General features: G+C 35.6%; 1 protein-coding gene and 1 long non-coding RNA gene across 5 annotated transcripts in view; one reads left to right on the top strand and one right to left on the bottom strand.

The window, feature by feature from the left end:
- Positions 1-18110, top strand: part of LOC100871326 (zwei Ig domain protein zig-8) — a 396962-nt gene that overhangs the window by 70745 nt on the left and 308107 nt on the right. The gene's annotated exons all lie outside the window — the stretch shown is intronic.
- LOC147658554 (uncharacterized) lies at positions 11262-12216 on the bottom strand. The gene is made up of 3 exons (XR_015294671.1): positions 11943-12216; positions 11724-11820; positions 11262-11638 (listed from the first exon to the last, which is right to left on the bottom strand). It is a non-coding gene; the product is annotated as an uncharacterized LOC147658554 (long non-coding RNA).

Here is an 18110-nt window from a genome sequence, read left to right as displayed (position 1 = left end):
GCCCCTGATAATTAATGCATCAACGCCACGTTATGGTAAAATCGGTCGGTTCGCCATAATTCCATCAACACGTTTCTCTCTCTTCATCTTCTAATGCCATGTTTGTTCGTTGTTGAAGCACGTGTACACAGGGAAAGGAGGGAGGGAGATCGAGAAAAGGCGCGAGGTCCAGCGTGATCGGGGGATGGGTGCACGTAACCAACGCGTTCTCTAATTAACAAGAGGCTTGAGGTTACGTTCAGGTCCTGTGCTTCGCTTCATGCTCTTGCCTGCCTCCCTTTCAGCCTGCCTCGTCTTGGAGAGGCGGCTAAGTATTCCCGCGAGCATCTTAACGTAACTAATTAAACTGCCCCCAGCGCGAGGATAATCGCGTAATGATTACGGCCCCGTCTTTCTCCTTGAATCTTTAAGTCGCGATAACGAGGCTGCACCGTTTCAACCAAACGCGTGACGGTCATTTTTTCAAATGGTAAAGTAAAGATCAGAATCTCAATCTTGTGAATTCTGAGATTTTTATTATCAAGTATTTATACTTACAAGACAAACTTTTTTAATGAGATTAAAGTTAAGGAAAGAAATATATCGAATATAAATGTATTTTTGTTTATTGAAGAGCACAAAAGAGTGTTCCGTTTCGAATATTCTTATTCTTGTAAAAGTAATGATAAGCGCACTTTGAAAACCTAGCCTTCCTAGGAATAAATTTATTTCTCCTCATCAACACGTGGTACAAGTTTCATAATTTCGTTCTAAATATCGTTTGAAAGGGATGAAGAAAGTTGCAGATTAAAATGCGTTGATTGAAGTTTGGAGTTCCGTTTCCATCGACTACGAGTCAAAGTCTGGCATCTTTGATCTTGATTCGAGGTTCCAAGTTCTGAAATCTCTCACGATTCTGCAATCTATTGATTTCAAGCGAGAAGAGCGTTGGTGTAGAGCGACTCAAGGCCCAAATAATCTGCAAACACGCAGCTCGATGAACGTAGGAATTCGTAGTTTTAATGTTCGTGGCAGTATCGTGGGATTTAGGGTGCTGTGACCCACACGCTAATAGTAGCCTCAGGCACGTCTCATTTCATGGTTCTATAGTCTAATGATGATCCGTGACGCGCATCGCGACATTGGAATCATGGAATGGAATTCGAAATTCACCGACCCATTGTCAAACACTTTATATAACTCTGTTAATATCGTATCTGATAATCTGAGAAAGGAGCGCGATCGAAATCCTTTCTTTCTCATTTGTCGGAGGGAAATAATTATATTTGTTCATTCCAAACTTGAATCTTTGTATTTTCTCGACAAAGTGAAAAATATGTTTTCGAAGGTAAAATTCAGTTCGATTCAGTTCGAACAAATTCATTTATTATTATTCTCACATCGAATCGCTTATTTGTTAACTATAAATAAATAGATTTGAATCTTTTTTATTTCAAAGATGCTCCACGAATAAATTACAGCAACGGATCTCAAGATCTGCTACGTTCAATGCACCTTCCCTAAAGAAATCTTCCAACTTTTCCTCACGCAAGTTCCGAAGTAATTATAAAAGTTGCGATCGATTTATCCGACGAGTTAATCGTAAGCGTGTATTATAACCTGGCTCTCGAACGTCTCAACGAATCTGTGATAATTGAGCCAGTTATATCTGGCTCAGTTTCACGTGGAATCGAAAGCAATATGAATATTATCGCATACTTTTGCAAATAAGGTTGTTAGATTTCGGAATTCAGGCCTCTCCACATTCCGCACCGGCTTCCATTCATGGAAATTCTAAGGCAGCCATAAACTCCGTTTAAAGATCATTTTGATCGAATTAGAACGGGTCTGTATATACAGACGAGCACGGTACAATGGAATTCCAATACCAATTTACGTTCGCTTTGCTTCACATCAACCGATACCTTCACCGATCCTGCGAATTATATCTTCAATCATTGATCGATACTTTGCAATCATTGTATGCATCTTCGTGAGAATATTGTCCACGTGATGATGAATATTCTATGTAGTGGGTCTAATGATTAAGTTTTCTCTCGAATTTCGAATGATTTTTCGAAAATATCGATAATTATAATTAAAATCTGTTTTAAAATCGGATAAATTATTTTTCTAAAATTTTCGAACGATTGCATACGAAATAAATGAATTCTGAACGTTATAATGCGGTATATAAATAACAGAATGAAACTTTTTCTCGAAAAGAATCGTTTTGATTGAACTTGAAGTTCAAAGTCTTCTCGGCGGAAATTGGGACTCATCGAAAATTCCTGTTAATAATCCTATGATTAAGTGTTCGTGCATTGACCGCGCAGAAAGCGTGAAAGTATCTAATAACGAGTGCATTACGTTACGCTTTTTCTGATATTTGTGTTGTGCACCTACACCGCCATTTAGATTCCTTTTATCATATTTCACATTTCAAAACACATAACAATACCGGAAAGACAATGAATGAATAAATGAATAAACGAGGAATAAATAATCATAGTAAACGTCAACTTTTTTTGCAATATCCAAAGAAACGATTTTAATGAACACTTTAATAATAATTGAAATATAAACGTCTAATAAATTCACCATCGTAAATAAATATTTTTTTTTTTTCGAACCAACCGACAATTATTATACACAATCATCATCATCAGGAGAAACCTCGCAGTAAAAGAAACGGATTAGCTACTCGAGAATGACGCAAGGGGGAGCTGAAGCACTAAGAATAGGGGCGTAACTGCAGAATGAGCGAAGAATGCCGAGGGGATTAGATAGCGACCGAAGAAGGTAACGCATACTACAACCAGCTCTAGATCAATTTTACTGCTACAGAATCAATGTGTGATCCAACGAAAAATGTGAGACAAAAATTTTTTTTTCAATCTTCCCAAAAATTCTTCAACGTATAATTCAAAGCCATTCAATAATAATAATAATAATTCAATTCTTGATTTGTCGATAAAGATATTTCTAATAATAATTCGAGAAGCGGATGAAATTTGTGAAATTTTTTTTATCAAACACGTATCTTGATTTTTTATTCGTACGCAATATTACAGTTTCGTGATTATTGGGAAAGTCTTGATACCAGCCGATTTTTTAATGCTCATTTCTCATTCGTTTGAACATTGATTGACCGTTAAACATACTATTAACTTATAGAACGTCAAATTATGTTCCGGGAACAATGGAGAATTCGCGGCGAGAGGAATGAAAAATGATGGAAAGTCCTTCAACCGGTGGAGGAGGGCTTCGATTATCCACGTTGTAACGTATAATTCATCGAAAGTTAGGAAAGAATATTGATGATTCGAGGGTGAAAGTTGAAGAAACTATCGTTGATTCGAAGAGAGATAACATACCGATACCGATTCTTCGCGATAATTTAATTATCAAAGTAAATAACGAGGAATTACATTTGTCGTGGATAAAAATAGAAATTTACGTTTACTTACGTAAAAGACGACGTTAAATCGACGTTTGAATCATCACTTCTGGAAAAGAATCCTTCACAAGAAATCCTTCTTCCTCTTATGTCTCTAACAAAAATAAACGACAACGATTTATAGAAATATCTGATCTCAAACATTTGTCAATCAATCAGCCTTCGAAACCAGCTATAATCACAAACTGATAAATAAAGAGAGAATTTGAAATAATCGTATCTTTCTTTCTTCGTCGCTTGGACGATCGACAGTGCTGAGTAAAATTGTAAAGAAGCACGCGACGGTCGAATTGCATCTCGTGCCGTATATTTTCATTTCTTGTGGAGGGAGAGAAGGAAGGGGAGGGCGAAACAAGGATTATGGAGAGTGGAGTGGCGCGATGCGACGATAGTCTTTGCTGATGACGTGCGAAACAAGGGAGTAGAAGCGGGTCGTGTTTATAAAGGGATTGACGGGAGAGGGAGGAGGGGTTAATGGTGGAAGGATGAAAGGGTCCAATAATGATCGATCACATGTTACGTCCGTTACGGATGTCGTATCCTCGTGATCCAGGATAGACAGTCATTTGCGCGAGGAAAGGACTCCTATAACGAGCCACGAAAAAAAACGATTTTTGGCCGGAGTGGAACGATAGTTAAGTATCGACGAGATGACATCCACTTTTTCCCCTTCTCCCTCTTCCTGTTACGTACGTTTCTCGTATCCTGTCCTCTCTTTTTTCTTTCCTTCCCTTTCACGCTGGATTTTCGTGTCGAGTTATTGTCCACGAGACAAAGAATTCTATGTGGAATATTTGCACGATCAGTCGTTACAACAAGGGATAATGAGAAGATTTAGAAATAGGATTAATTATTATTTCACGAAGAATATGTAAATAAGCGATTATAAACTTGCCAATTTACCAGTTTATCTGTAAACGAATTAACTCTACTCCTCCACTTGAAATATCGTCCCATTTCTTTCGCTCTCGAAAGGAAGAGATCAGAGATCTATGGGATCGTTTAAAGAACCATTACCGATTAAGGCGGATCCTCGTCCGCACGTTTTCCTCGTGGAAAGCTTAATCCACGCGATTGCGAGTTTCTTTGGATTTAAAAGAAAAGAAAAAAAAAAGAAGAAGAAGAAAAGAGAAGGGAAGAAAAAAGTTGGAAGCAGAAAAGAAATTTGATCGGAGGAGGTTGGAGGTTGTGATTTTACGTAGGTACGTAGGTCAGCATGGATTTCATTCGTTTCTTCTCACCTCCCTTCTCTATGGTTTCGAGTCTTAAAGTTTTTAATACGGACAGGATAAGCCGGCAATTCGCTAAATGCACAACGAACGACAAGCACAGCAATTTTAGTTTGGCCGAGTTTGCGCCCTCTTCCCCTCTTTTTACAGGTAATATCCGTGTTTCTTCCGCGCGACTTTTTTCAATTCCCAACTGCATCACAGGATGCATTGACGAATCTGCTCTTCCAGGTTTTATCATCTTGATCGAACGATTGATCTTTTTTCGAGAGAGAGATTGGATTAGATTTTTTGTATTTATATTTCGAGATAATTGATTGGAATTTTTAAATATTGGTATACAGGACACGTCAATTAGTGAAATTAACACGGGAATAAAAATTTGAGGGATTGCTTTGATGTGAATGAGAAAAAGTAGTGCGTGATATATAATGTAATATAATAATACGAAAAGATATTCCTCGAGAAAATGTTAATATATTTATCTGTTCTATCGCCAAGTAATAATCATCCTTTCCAACATCGTAATTTAGTTCTACTTGTTGTAATGCGAGACAAAGTTGAAAGGTAAGAAACGGAAAATTAAATGAACTAGGTTCACTGAACCCTAGTTTTCAACGTCCCCTTTGAATCCTCGTTAAGAATTCTTCGCCTGCACTCTCGTTCTAAACTCTTTCTCAACTCTCATTCACCACGCACTGTCTGTCTCTAAGAGGACTTAACCCCTTACAAGTGCATACATATACTTTCTAATAGTTACCACTCAATCTTCTAGACGCGTACTATCTTCCAAGTTTTACCATTTCCTTCGAAATTTCATTCTTTAATCTCATTTTATACTCCTGGAAATATTTATATATATATATGTGTTTGCATAAATTAGTAACGTACAATTGAGGAGGAGTATCTGTTAAGTAAAAAGTCAATTGAAAATCTCAAGTATAGTTTCTAAAAACAAAGTTCCATATTGTTTTCAATCTCTTATATCTTTGAATAATTCTGAACAGCTGAGAGTTGTAGCTTACGAGTATTATCGAATTGTTAATCGAATGCAATCACGTTGAAATTCGATATCTTTGTACGATTACCAACAATTCTTGGTTTGATCTTTGAACATTTATAATGATAATTTCTTCCGACTTTCGAATAATTTCGAATTATTAACCATAGGATTTTTCCAATAACCTTAATCGTCTAATGAAACGATTATAATTGGCCTTTAAGTCTTTGGGATTGGATCATCGAATCGTCAAATAACTTTTAATATTTTCATATTTTCGTTGAACAGATCCAACATATTTACGTATAATCGTTGTAAAAACGATCAAATCGGATCGAATATTTCATATACCAGAGGTGAACTATCATTTTGTAAAAAAGTGACCTCTGCAAGAAGTAATGGTTAACACGTGGTTGGACGGGTTGATTTATGGACCAAAGTCTGTCGAAGTTTGACAGACTTGGGAATACGTTGGAACGTCAAATATAACGGGGAAATTAATTGCTCGAGATAAGTAAAAACGCTTATTGCTTATTTGCCAGTAATAATAGCTTATTTTACTTATTATTCTGTAATTTATTAATTTTTGCATCGAACATTTTTCATGTAGATAACACCGAACGATTTTCGTCCAACATTTTTCATTTTTTACGAGAGTTAATTTCCCGATGATGGCGTAGAAAAGATGACGGAATACGGGTTGTTCTAAGAAATTCAGAAATGTTTAAAAAATATAGGCCATAAGTATAAATATAAGGAATATCTGTAATATTTTCGGATGTAATACGTAAAATGAAAAAAATTATCATGAAAATCGTGAAATTAGATTTGAATATTAATATATTTCGAATATCACGATAATGAGTAGTAGGGGAAATATGTGTATATTTGAGGAAAGTTCGTTGGACAAATAATCAGTCAAACACAACGCATTGATCAAATTGATTAAAATCTATGCAGGTTATGGATTCGAAATGGAAATATGAGCAGTAAAGCACATAACATTTACATTTATGAATTCAATGAATCTGGCAATATTGATATTTGATAGAATAATTATTTAATTAATTCGAATCGCGTTGTCAAATATGTTCATTTGCTCAATCAAAACAGTGCAATTGTCACAACATGATATTCATAATTATATAATATTATGGACACATTTCAATAACAAAAAAAAAAAAGAAAATATCATTCAGAAATTGATAAATTTTTAGAAAAAAATTTGATAAAGTTTGAAATCTGTAAATTCAAGTTGATACGAATAATTTTTAAATCATAAATCGTATAAAAGAAAATTTGTTAAATTATTTGAGTAATTTTAATAATTGAAATATTCATTGTACATAAAAAAATTCAGAACGTTACACGTTGTTTGTTCTCGACAAGCAAGATTAAATCAATTCAAATAAATTCGACAAATCGAAAGAAACACAGGAGAGAAATATCGAAATAGAGTATAAGAAAAATTGCAAATCGATATAATAACAATCTGTTGTTTAGAATCTCGTATTAATACAACCCACTAACAATTTCTACATCTTTCATTGGCCAATATTAATCTTAACAAAAAGTGAAAATACAACAATGAAATTTTCTACAAATTTTTTTCAATTCAAACAGAATCAGACAACGTCCAAGATTTACAATTTATCGTTAAATCTGAGAACAAGGTCTCAGGCTCATCAATCGTCGAAGAGACGGATCCATCAGAGAGATATTTCCTCGACAAACACGCGCGCATACGTGTTCGAATCGGAAGCGTATAACGACTCGAACGTGATAGGTTTCAATACGTCGGAAATGGTTCATTAAACGATCGCTTCTTGAGAATGGCACGGGTCAACGGGCAATTCGCGAGATCGTTGTCACGCACGATTTACAAGCAATTTGTTAATTATCGCGAACGTGGCGAATCCGATAAACGGAGTAAATGGTATTCATAATTGGATAGCGTTGGAACATGTTTGAACAGGGTGATTGGAAAGGAAGGTAATTTAGAATATTTCTTTCGTCTTAATCTTCCGTACGAGAAATACAAAAAGTTTCATTAGACAACAGTTTAATACAGACTCGAACAGACTTTGATTGAAACCCGCGTTTCTTTGAATCGAATTTCTAGAATTTTAACATTTATCAAACGTATATCGTCTTGGCTCAAGTTCAAGCAACGAGCGGCGGTTTGTTCGAGGTTGGATAACGTGGCTAATCACTTCGCGATCGCTAATGCCGCTGATCAGCATCCAAGCTCGTATTACGTCACATCCGATAGCCTGCAATCCATTTATTCAGTGTTCTACTACTAAGTGCAAGGATAGTCGAGTGGCAACGGATTCATTATATCCTCCGTAATTTTGGTTTATGCGTTAATTTCCATCCCGCGACTGCATTGTGACCCCTGTTATTTGCCGTTCCTATTGTCCACGTAATATACGCCAAAACACACATGTTTTCGTATCTAATAGAATTCCATTTATCATACATACGTTCGTTGTATATAACCAGACTCGTTTATATATGAACGAGTGAAATTTTACGTGGCGCTTGATTATCTTCCTATGTAGCTGGACTACATTGCCATCTGAACTGCATGCACGAATGACGATACGAAGATAAATTCGTTAGAATAGCGGGGAAAATTGTTTTCTAAATTCTTTTCATCGTTTTCAGTTCGCGTGTTAAATGGTATTTTTGATAGAAAAAAAAAAAAAGAAAGAAAAAAAATGGACTCACGAGGTGTATTAGAACTAGGTTTGTTATATCGTTGCGCTTATTATCGATAAATTGATGTATATGAATTCTTGTTACACGTTATACAGTTTATATGCGCCTGTTCCCCAACATTCGAGGAATATTTAATCGAACGTAATTGTAATTTAAATTTGAATAATATTTGTTTTAAACGCCAATTTAAATTTTAAAGCTGGCCGAATACAACTCGAATTATATATATTCAAGTTTCAATTGCTTTTATTATAAATTACAATATCACGAGTTAATTGCAATCACCTATATTCGAACGTATTTTCACAGATTTAAAATTTAATTATTAAACGCTCCTATTAATATACTCGATTTTTCTCCACTTTCGATTCAATTCCATTGCTTTCCACGATCGTTTCGTCAAAGATTCCAGAAAACGACACACATATATATATAAATTGCACAACTGGTTATACAACGATCGCGATGCTTTCGCGGATGGAGGAATATCGTGGAGCCGCGAGCAGATGGTCGGTGCATTCGATTGAATCGTAAATTCGATCGAATTCGTTGCTCGCGTACAATAATAATAATGCTTCGAGCGCAATTAGTCGAAACGAGTGTGTGTTTCGAATCGAATTGATCTCGAGTTTTCACTGAAAAAGTCGCGGAAACGAACGATTGAAACTCGTTTATCGAAAATGAATCCATTTCAATTTACACGATTTATTTTCTTATCGCGGGTACATCGTGTGTTTTATTATTTTTCCGCCTCGTTTCGAAATCGAGATGCGTCTCGTTGGATGCTGTTGTGATTATCATTCGTATGGAACGTGACGCAGTCGAGTGAAGCGATCTCAAATAATTCACTTGAATTATGAATGGAGGGGCGAGATTGGAGGTAGAAGTAACGATACCAGGCTGGTTGAGAAACAGGGGATGTTATCTTCGAAATCGAATATCGTTGCTGGAAGGAAAGATTTATTTTTTGTGATCAATTGTTGCAATTAAGAAGTCTTTGCAAATATGTTTCTCTAATTTTATTTGTGCGTTTCTGGTTAGGATATAACATCAAAAGTTGGAAAGAATCTTAGAGAGATGTATCGAGGAATCTTTACAAATAGGTGAATCCTATTTAAATTCACGTGTAGAAAGAAGAAAAACTATATATACATCCTCTACGGAAGCATATCGTGCATAATGTATCTAATGTACTCTTCGCATTTCTTCCCCTCGATATCACTTGAATTATTCCCAAGCCCATTCAAAGCTCGAAAACGGCAAATGTTCGACGGGATAGAGGGGGAAAAACGTTCAAGCGACTCCTCGAAATGGTGCATTCGAGTCACGTGTGCCAAGGTTCCGACAGATCACCGAAGGCTTACCCCTAAAGAACAGCCTTGGAACTTAGCGTCGAAGAGAGAAAATAAAGACCGGCTAAGGGTTAATCTTCTGCTGTCACTCACGTCGCCACCTCGCCCGTCTAATCCGGAATTCGCTTGTTCGAAACAGAGAAAACGACGGAGAAGGACGGAGAGGGAAAGGGGTGCAAGTTGGACGTATCGAATTTTCAATATCCTACCGACTGTTGGTAATCTCTTTAAGATTCACCGCGTGCATCAAAGAAAATCGAGAGAATTCTATTTTTTTTTTTTTTTTTTTTTGCAAAAATTGAAATTTTACGTTTGAGTAAACGATATTGCAATTAGATCGTTGACGAGTGGATTTTTCTGCAAATATATACTTTTCAGGAAATGTGTAGTGAAAATAGCGGTGATATATTTCTTTCAATTGAATATTTTGATTATTGGCAGGAGGAAGCAGAAAGTTTCTTCATTGGAATACAGTTTTTTGATGCTGAAGAGAGAGAATATTGAAATGTCTCGTTAAAAGACTGCGAATACAAATATATATCTTTATATATATGTTTCTACATGTTTTACATAAATCTCAAAAGTGAATATCTCTAACATCTCTAACATTAGAGGAACGTCTAGAATATGATGATATTGAATAAACAATAACGATTTATTAAACAATCAATATATATATATATATGCAAAAATAGTAAATAGTTTGATTTTTATTAATTGAATATATCTATCAACAAGAGATTATCTTTGTGGAGTTAAATTTTAAATAATTTAATTTGTTCCCCCATTTTTTTTTTTTTACGTACGCTTGCGTTACAATTACCTGCGTATATTTTACCTACCCGTGTTCTTCGATATAAATGGTTTCGCAGAATCAAAGCCGGTTGATAAATCCGTTATTAATTTTGATAGAATGAATATAAACTTGGCACGATTTGTGTTTGTATTCGTATATGGAAATACGCGATGAACTACTATTTATGCACGTTGAACTCGTGTTTCGTTTCCAATCCGCTTGAATGTAATACGTTCAATGGGGATCGACAAATAAAAGCAAATGCACAGTGTAATGAACGTAATAAATCCGCGAATACCCTTTTGAAAAGTTGTTTACGCAAATTTTTCTAGATTATTCCTTTATTAATTTATTTTCCATATCGTTCGATACAATCGTTCGAGGAAAATAATGCAATTAAGAAGAATGTTATTTCCGCGAAACGTCTAATTATTCTACTATTATTCAATTTGTGTATCTACAAAGTTATTGATTAAACGATGTTTGCAATTATCGATATATCTCGTTCGTGTTAAAAAAAAAGTTAAATACGATTTGGAACAAACGCTTGCTCTTTCGGGGATACAAATTAATCCATCGATTGATATTAATCGTTTTCTGCCGTGGCGAGATACGAACGTTATAATGAACGTCGTTTTAATTAACACAGTTCCCAAATTGACGGAGTCTAATTCGCGTGATGTACAACAGATTTTTGTATGATCAATAAAATTTACCACGATATTGAATATCTAATTTATTAGCATCGTGGAGATTCAATACAGGGGATCACAAGAACCACGAGCAAACTACAATGAATATATCCGGTTGATCAGTGTTAGCTTTAATAAGAAACTGGGATATTACATTGTGAAATATTTATCACATCACGTCTGAGCTCGAAGCTCCTCAAAGTTCCTTTCGTTTCATCTGTTTGTGTTTGATCGTTTGGATTTTGGATTTTGGATCAATTATAAAATTCTTGAGGAATTACTCTGTTAGTGACAGACACATATGACTATGAAGAATTATTGATTATTCCTATTGGTCTGTTTCGTGATTTTCAGCAAGATTGTAGAAAGTAATTAATATACTGAATTATACAGAATTGGAAAGAATCTGAAAATTACATTATATTTATCATAAAACAAGAGTAGAAGAAAAATATTATATTAAATATCCTTTTCACAGAAATGTATCTTACAATATTCAAAGCGCCTCACAGACAAGCCTCCAAGCCTCATTTTCTAATATTAAAATCAATAAATTAATCTGGATCTTCAACTTTCGACAAATAAAACCTATTAAATATTATCGAGAAACAATGAACTCCCCTTAAAAGATATCCAATTCGTACGTTCGAATCGAATAAAAATTGCAAATCAAATTTACAATGCGACAGGGGTCCTAAGACATACCATACCATTTCCAAGAAGGAAGCAAAACTCCTCCTCCTCTTCTTCCTTTCGTCCGAATGGGATGATACAGTGTACACAGATATACGTAAATGCCTTTATTTGAAATGCATTGGCCGAGACGACCACGCCGGAGGAAGCTGTTTGCGCTGTCAACCGAGGGATAATGGATCGGGGTTGTCGGACCAACTCTCGACCATGGAAAAATGACTATTGCTCCTTGCGGAAGATCAGGTTAATAAAACGATCGGTCAACGTTGCACCATCGACGCCCTGATCGCCGTTTGTCATCGTGCGACGATTTGCCGCGCTCGTTCGCAAGTTCGATGATCGAGCAGTGTGGAGAGAATGGTACTTTCGAACTGAGCACACGTACCGTATTATATATTGACTCGTCGTGGCTGGAAAAAGGAAATTTTTATTTTAAAAATTATGTCGATCCGTGAACATGCACGATAATACGTTCATTCACAATCTTCTTTATCGTTCAATCGGCTGAAGCTTATCCAAATTTCAATGATTTAGAATATAAATGGTGCTTACATTTTCTAATTGCTTTCAAATACTTTATTATTAAAATTAATTTAATATGAAGGTACATTGAAATTCGATTGCGAAATCTTAAAGATCGATGATTCAGCCGAGTTGTTCGTTTTCTGCAATAAAGATGAGAATTTGTGAGAGAGCAAAGAAGCTCGAAGTGTTTTTCCGACAGAGAATACGAATGAAAAGGATGGATTAAGTAAGGACAGTGGTGGGTCGTTCTGCTCCCCATTTTTTTGTCGTAAAATTTTTAATGCACAGACTTGAGGAGGGAGTAGTGGGCACAATGTGCCACCATCGCGATGGAACGAAAGATGAGGGAGGAATTTTATATTTTATTTTAAAAAATTGTATTTCACAAAAGTTCCTTTTCTTTTTCCTTTTTTTCTTCCTTTTTTTACCGAGATTGATAATTTCAGAAGGAATTAAATAAAAAAAATATGGTTCTTTTAGTATCTCGAGCGAAACCGGTTTGTCTTATATTTCTTTCTTCTTCTTTCTTAAAATTCATTACGATTATTCTTCATTCAGTGAAACGTAAAGGGATTTTATAAATGTATTTCTCACTCACGTTTGCAATTTTAAAAGACGTCTTTCAACATTATCATTGCAGATATATATATATAAAGCTTCATGACAGATTATAGGATTATAGAAACATGAAATCCTATTTTTACTTTTGACTATTTCATTAGACAATTCCCTCCAAATGTTTCATTGACAAGCATATCTCACATACAGCATTCTTCTAAAATATTCGTCGTATCAATCAAATTTCTCATTTCTGCGATTTGTTGTCCGGTTTAAAGTCAACAGCGTGATCGAAATATATGATTTCCTTGGAAATCAGCGATCCATCAGAAATGTACGAATGAATATTTTTCTCTCGAATCGCGGGCAAACTGTTACCGATAGTGACAGGTGACAAACGCGTAAACGAAGCCATGCTCAACCAAGTTCTTTTATTATGCGTGGGGACAACGTCAAACTTCGATCACTTGGCGGCACTCCGTCAATCCAAGTGGTTACTTGTTTGATTAACAGTCGATCGCCAACGTGAAATTCGTAGCTGGTGATCAATCATATACCCGCGACAAGTTCGTGGTCGGAGCGGATTGTCTCGAAAAAAAATTCCTGTTATTTTTTTCGCGGAGAAATAAAAACGTCGAGAGGAAGAAGTTACTTTGTCTATCTTCTCTTTTTAAAGCGGTTCGAGGATTTGAAGGTTAATCGTCGTATTAATATTTTTAAATATTCATCCATTACGTATTAAATAAGAACTTTGATTATATGTTAATCTGTGATCGATAATTTTTCAATCAGTGAGAATATGCATGGTGATATGTGTGGATCGAAATTTAAGTGTAATTTATTCTCTCTGTTTTATTCATTTATCATTTTACTCGTGTATTATATCATTAGTTTCTAACGTTTCTTACTCGAAAGTGTGAATCATAAAAATTTCACGTAAATATCTCATCGTGTGCATCAAATTTTATTTTTGAGCAACAGTGATAAGGAAAAGTATGAGTTAATCGATTAATAACCCGCCATTTTTGATCTTATACTAACTTAACCTGTACACTAACGCCCTCTTGCTTATTTCTCATTATCTTGTTCCTATATTGTGTATACAGAGTATATTACATTAATATATATTCGTGAGACTTTTATCTCTTTCTAGGGAATCGATTTTAAGATAAATAAAAGAAATAGAAAAAGTGGATATTGGATGTTTTTCTGTACTAACTTTTACATTTGAATCTCTTCTCGTATATATGATATACGTCAGAATGTAAACAAGAAAGACCATATCATTCTACATCATTAAAAAAAAAAAAAAAAAAAAAAAAAACACGATTTATTACATTTCTTTTACTTACTTATCTATAAAAAGAATATATCGACATCAAAACCAAGAAAATTTAATTTTACATATATTCTTTTTATCATGAAAAGAAAAAAATAAGCGAGTTTAAATGCCTCACTTTACACGCTTAATTCTTCCAACTCTTTACAACGTTTTTATCCAACGTTCATTAAATGAAAAATAATATTTTTGTAACCGTTTAAGAACCCGAGAAAGTAATTTTCCCGTGTGTTAGAAATAACAGGGGGAAAAACTTAAAAATGGACAAAAGAGTGGCTGGCAAGCTGTTTCGACCGCAGCGTTCAAAGGATCGACCCGCGAAAAAGTTCTCTGATGTGGCGGGACATTTTTAGCCGTGTAACTTTTTCTTTCCTTTTTTATGTATATATATATATATGGATGAAATTCGGCCGCTGGTTGACGAGGAAATTCGCCTTGATAAAGCATTATATCATGAGCAGCCCCAATCCCTCGAAACAAAGGGTCCCTGTGACATGGCATTCGGCGTTGCTGATGCTTTAATAGGTAGCGACAGAAGGGAAAGGATGAAAATAACGCGAGTTCTTTGTGCTGCAGGAAAATTTTAAAAACTTTCTACCTATATTTTCACTCTTTTGAAAATTTGTAGAATTATCGAAAAATTAATATACCAGAAAAAGGACGAATTTAATATGAAATATTTCTTACACATTTATTCTATGAAAATTAAATGTTAAATTTTTAAAAAAGTATCTAAAAAACTATCCCCTCGAAACTTTTAACTTCACAAATTGCACGTTCCATTCCCAAATCTCTGGAATCATGGAAGGGGCGCAAAGAGGAGGAAGTACTAGCTGCACATCTGTCGCTCCTTCTTCCGCGTGAAATGCTGGGAGAAGAGCCGAGAGGGCTCCTCGAGAAAGGGTTTAAGAAGCGGGGATGTACGCCCCCTTTCAATCCACCGGAAGACGTGGTACTCGAACGTGACACACATCCGCGATGCAAAAAGCGCGGCGCCCGGCTGATTTCCCGGGAATTAAATTTACCATCGCTGACATGAGCGGCCTCCACGAAGGAAATCGTCGGACGAGTTTGATCCTGGGGGAATCCTATGGCTGTCGTGGGGAATCGTTCGTGAACGAGGCGCTCGTTAAACTTCAAGAAGGGGGGGAGATTTTTCCCTTCGAATCGATGAAAAATCGGTTGATGCGTCTTCCATCGATGCGTTGATCGATATATTTGAGGAGGAAAATATTTTTCTTACCTTCCAAGTGATTGATATCTATTTTATTATATTTCTGTGAAAGTTCCACTTTTCAGTTATTTCCTGATGCGAAACACTGTAATTTTGTATTCGGTGTACGAATAATATAATGTATTAAGGCGAACAAATTTATTTGGAAACATTTGGAAATGAAAATCGACGAATAATCGTGTCATAAAAGGATCAAACTGATTTATACAACAATTAACCGAAATGAATTCGCGAGGACAAGGAATGGAATGAATTTGATCGTACGATTTATACGTGTCGTCGATGTTACGTTAAATTTATCAATCCAATTTATATTTCGCAACACCAATTTTCCATAATAATTCTTTCTTTGTGGAAAAAAAGAAGATGAAGAAGCATAAAATTGAACGTAAACGAGTCGAAAGCTTTCGAGATAATTAAAAAGTTAGGAAAGAGCATCTTTCGATATCTCCCTCCCCCTGATAACGAGAATAATCGAATCAAGCCACGTTCGATCGTATCCATAAAAATAACGCCATTAGATATCAGCAAAAATTTCGTGATTGCACAGATCCACTCTTCCCCCCGGCTGTTATTCCTCCTCTCGATGCCGGTCTATTTTTAAACACGAAACACCGGTTTCAAATATTTTTCGAAACCTGGAATTCGATTTAAATGCGGGAAACGTTGGAAGGGTGAGGGAGGAGGAGGACGAAAAATACGGGAACAAATGCGAGTAACGGGCGACGCGGGTTCAAAAATGTCGAAACGAAATTAGCGAAAATTTTCGCGAGTTTGAACCAGCATTTAACGTTCGGATTTCCTTTGGATAGAAACCGCAAACCGCGCTTCTTTGACTCGAAACACTCGGCTTATTTTAACAAAATATATATATATATCGCAGTGCATAGTTTTGTTTCGTACTGGAAAGTACGCCGATAAGCTAAAAGCTGCAATTAATCCCTGTATTCGCGAGTTACAAGGATATACCTCGGGATATTTTTCATTTTTCAAAGGTGTCCCTTTTCTTTTCCGCCTCGACTTCCCTCTCCTTTGCCTTTGCCTGCGAAGTCGCTTGTCTCTCGAACTGCTAAATACCCTCTGGTTGAATTCCAATGGCGTGTTATCGTGCATTCTGGTTGCTGTTTTGCGCAGGAGAGAAGTTGGACAGAGAGAGAGAGAATGTCGGATCGTCTCTGGAAATTTATTTTTGCGCGAGCTTTTTGCGAGCCAAGTTTTTTGTGTCGGGGTAATATATAAGGTAGGGGTTGTTCGATACATCCTTTTTTCCTTTTCGAAATTTCTTTCATCCTTTCTTTCACTCCACTCCAGTTAAATAACTAAATAATTGTTATGATATTTCTGCAATTTGTAATTATTTTTCAGACTGTTATTTTGACAGTCCAACGACGAATGAAAAATATTAGTTGGAATATAAATTCAGTATTATTCAAAGTGTTAATATACTTGTGCGACATCTTTAATTAATTTAAACCTGTAATTGCTATAACGCGAGATTCGATTAGTCAACTTTTGTTTATTTGTTTTAAACTCTAGACTTCAAAACTATCCCACAAATATAACCACATGTGTTTATATTACATAAATATTATTACGTGACGAATTTTAAAATAAAATTCTCATAAATGTTAACGCAACGACGATTCAAGTTTTCATTGCAACAATATAAACACTGTGTTGTATTCGGGGTATAACAGTTGGTCGGAAGGTCGTCCCGGTCCGTGTTCTCACGCGTGTAACGCGTAACGTCAGAATGTTTGACGAAGGTAAGTGGGCCGTTTTCGGTTAAAATCACGTCCCCATACGCTTTGCTCGAGGGATGTAGAACATTTTAACGATAACGTGCGGGGGTCGTCCCCGGGTTAAAATTGTGTTCCACCGTGTAACACGTATTTCTTGCTGCGCCTGTGGTGACACGAATGAGTAATTACGCCCGAGTGTAACGCGAGAGTCTATTGGTCTTTTCAGCCTCGTTAACAAGCTATCTTTAACAAGTTTCTCCGAGCCATTCAATATTTCACACTCTCCACATTCGGCTATTTACGCTGTATGCAAGCCTTAATCCCCCTATTTAAGCTTTTATCGACCAGAGAGTCGAATTGAATGGAAACTTTATTCATCGTTTCAAACTGTCTAATTGTACGTGCAAACTATTTTCTGATTACACGGTTTTTGCGAATTGATTTCTCGTTGTTGAGTCAAATGATTTATTAAAAGCGATCGTAGAATTGTTTATAGACGCGTCGAAATAACGAAGGTTTTGAAGAAGATTTCTTGTTGGAACAATGTTACTTGCGTGTTATATATTTCTCGAATATGATATTCATACGTAACAAAGGAATGATTTTATAATAAATATTTTTCATTTTTTCCCCCTTTCTCTCTCTCTTTTTCATTTTTTTTTTTTTTTTTAATAATAAATTTCAATCATATGTTGTACAAAAATGACATTGTGAAATAAATATGATTTCAATATTCGTTTTTTCGTATTTTAGGCGCATTGAAAATAAATACTTATAAGGTATTTTT

Source organism: Apis florea, unplaced genomic scaffold (assembly GCF_048593485.1).
Source record: "Apis florea isolate Af1SG1 unplaced genomic scaffold, ASM4859348v1 contig_2190_pilon, whole genome shotgun sequence".
NCBI lineage: Eukaryota > Metazoa > Arthropoda > Insecta > Hymenoptera > Apidae > Apis > Apis florea.
Note: the sequence above shows the minus strand (reverse complement) of the source record. Positions and strands in the feature narration are given on the sequence as shown.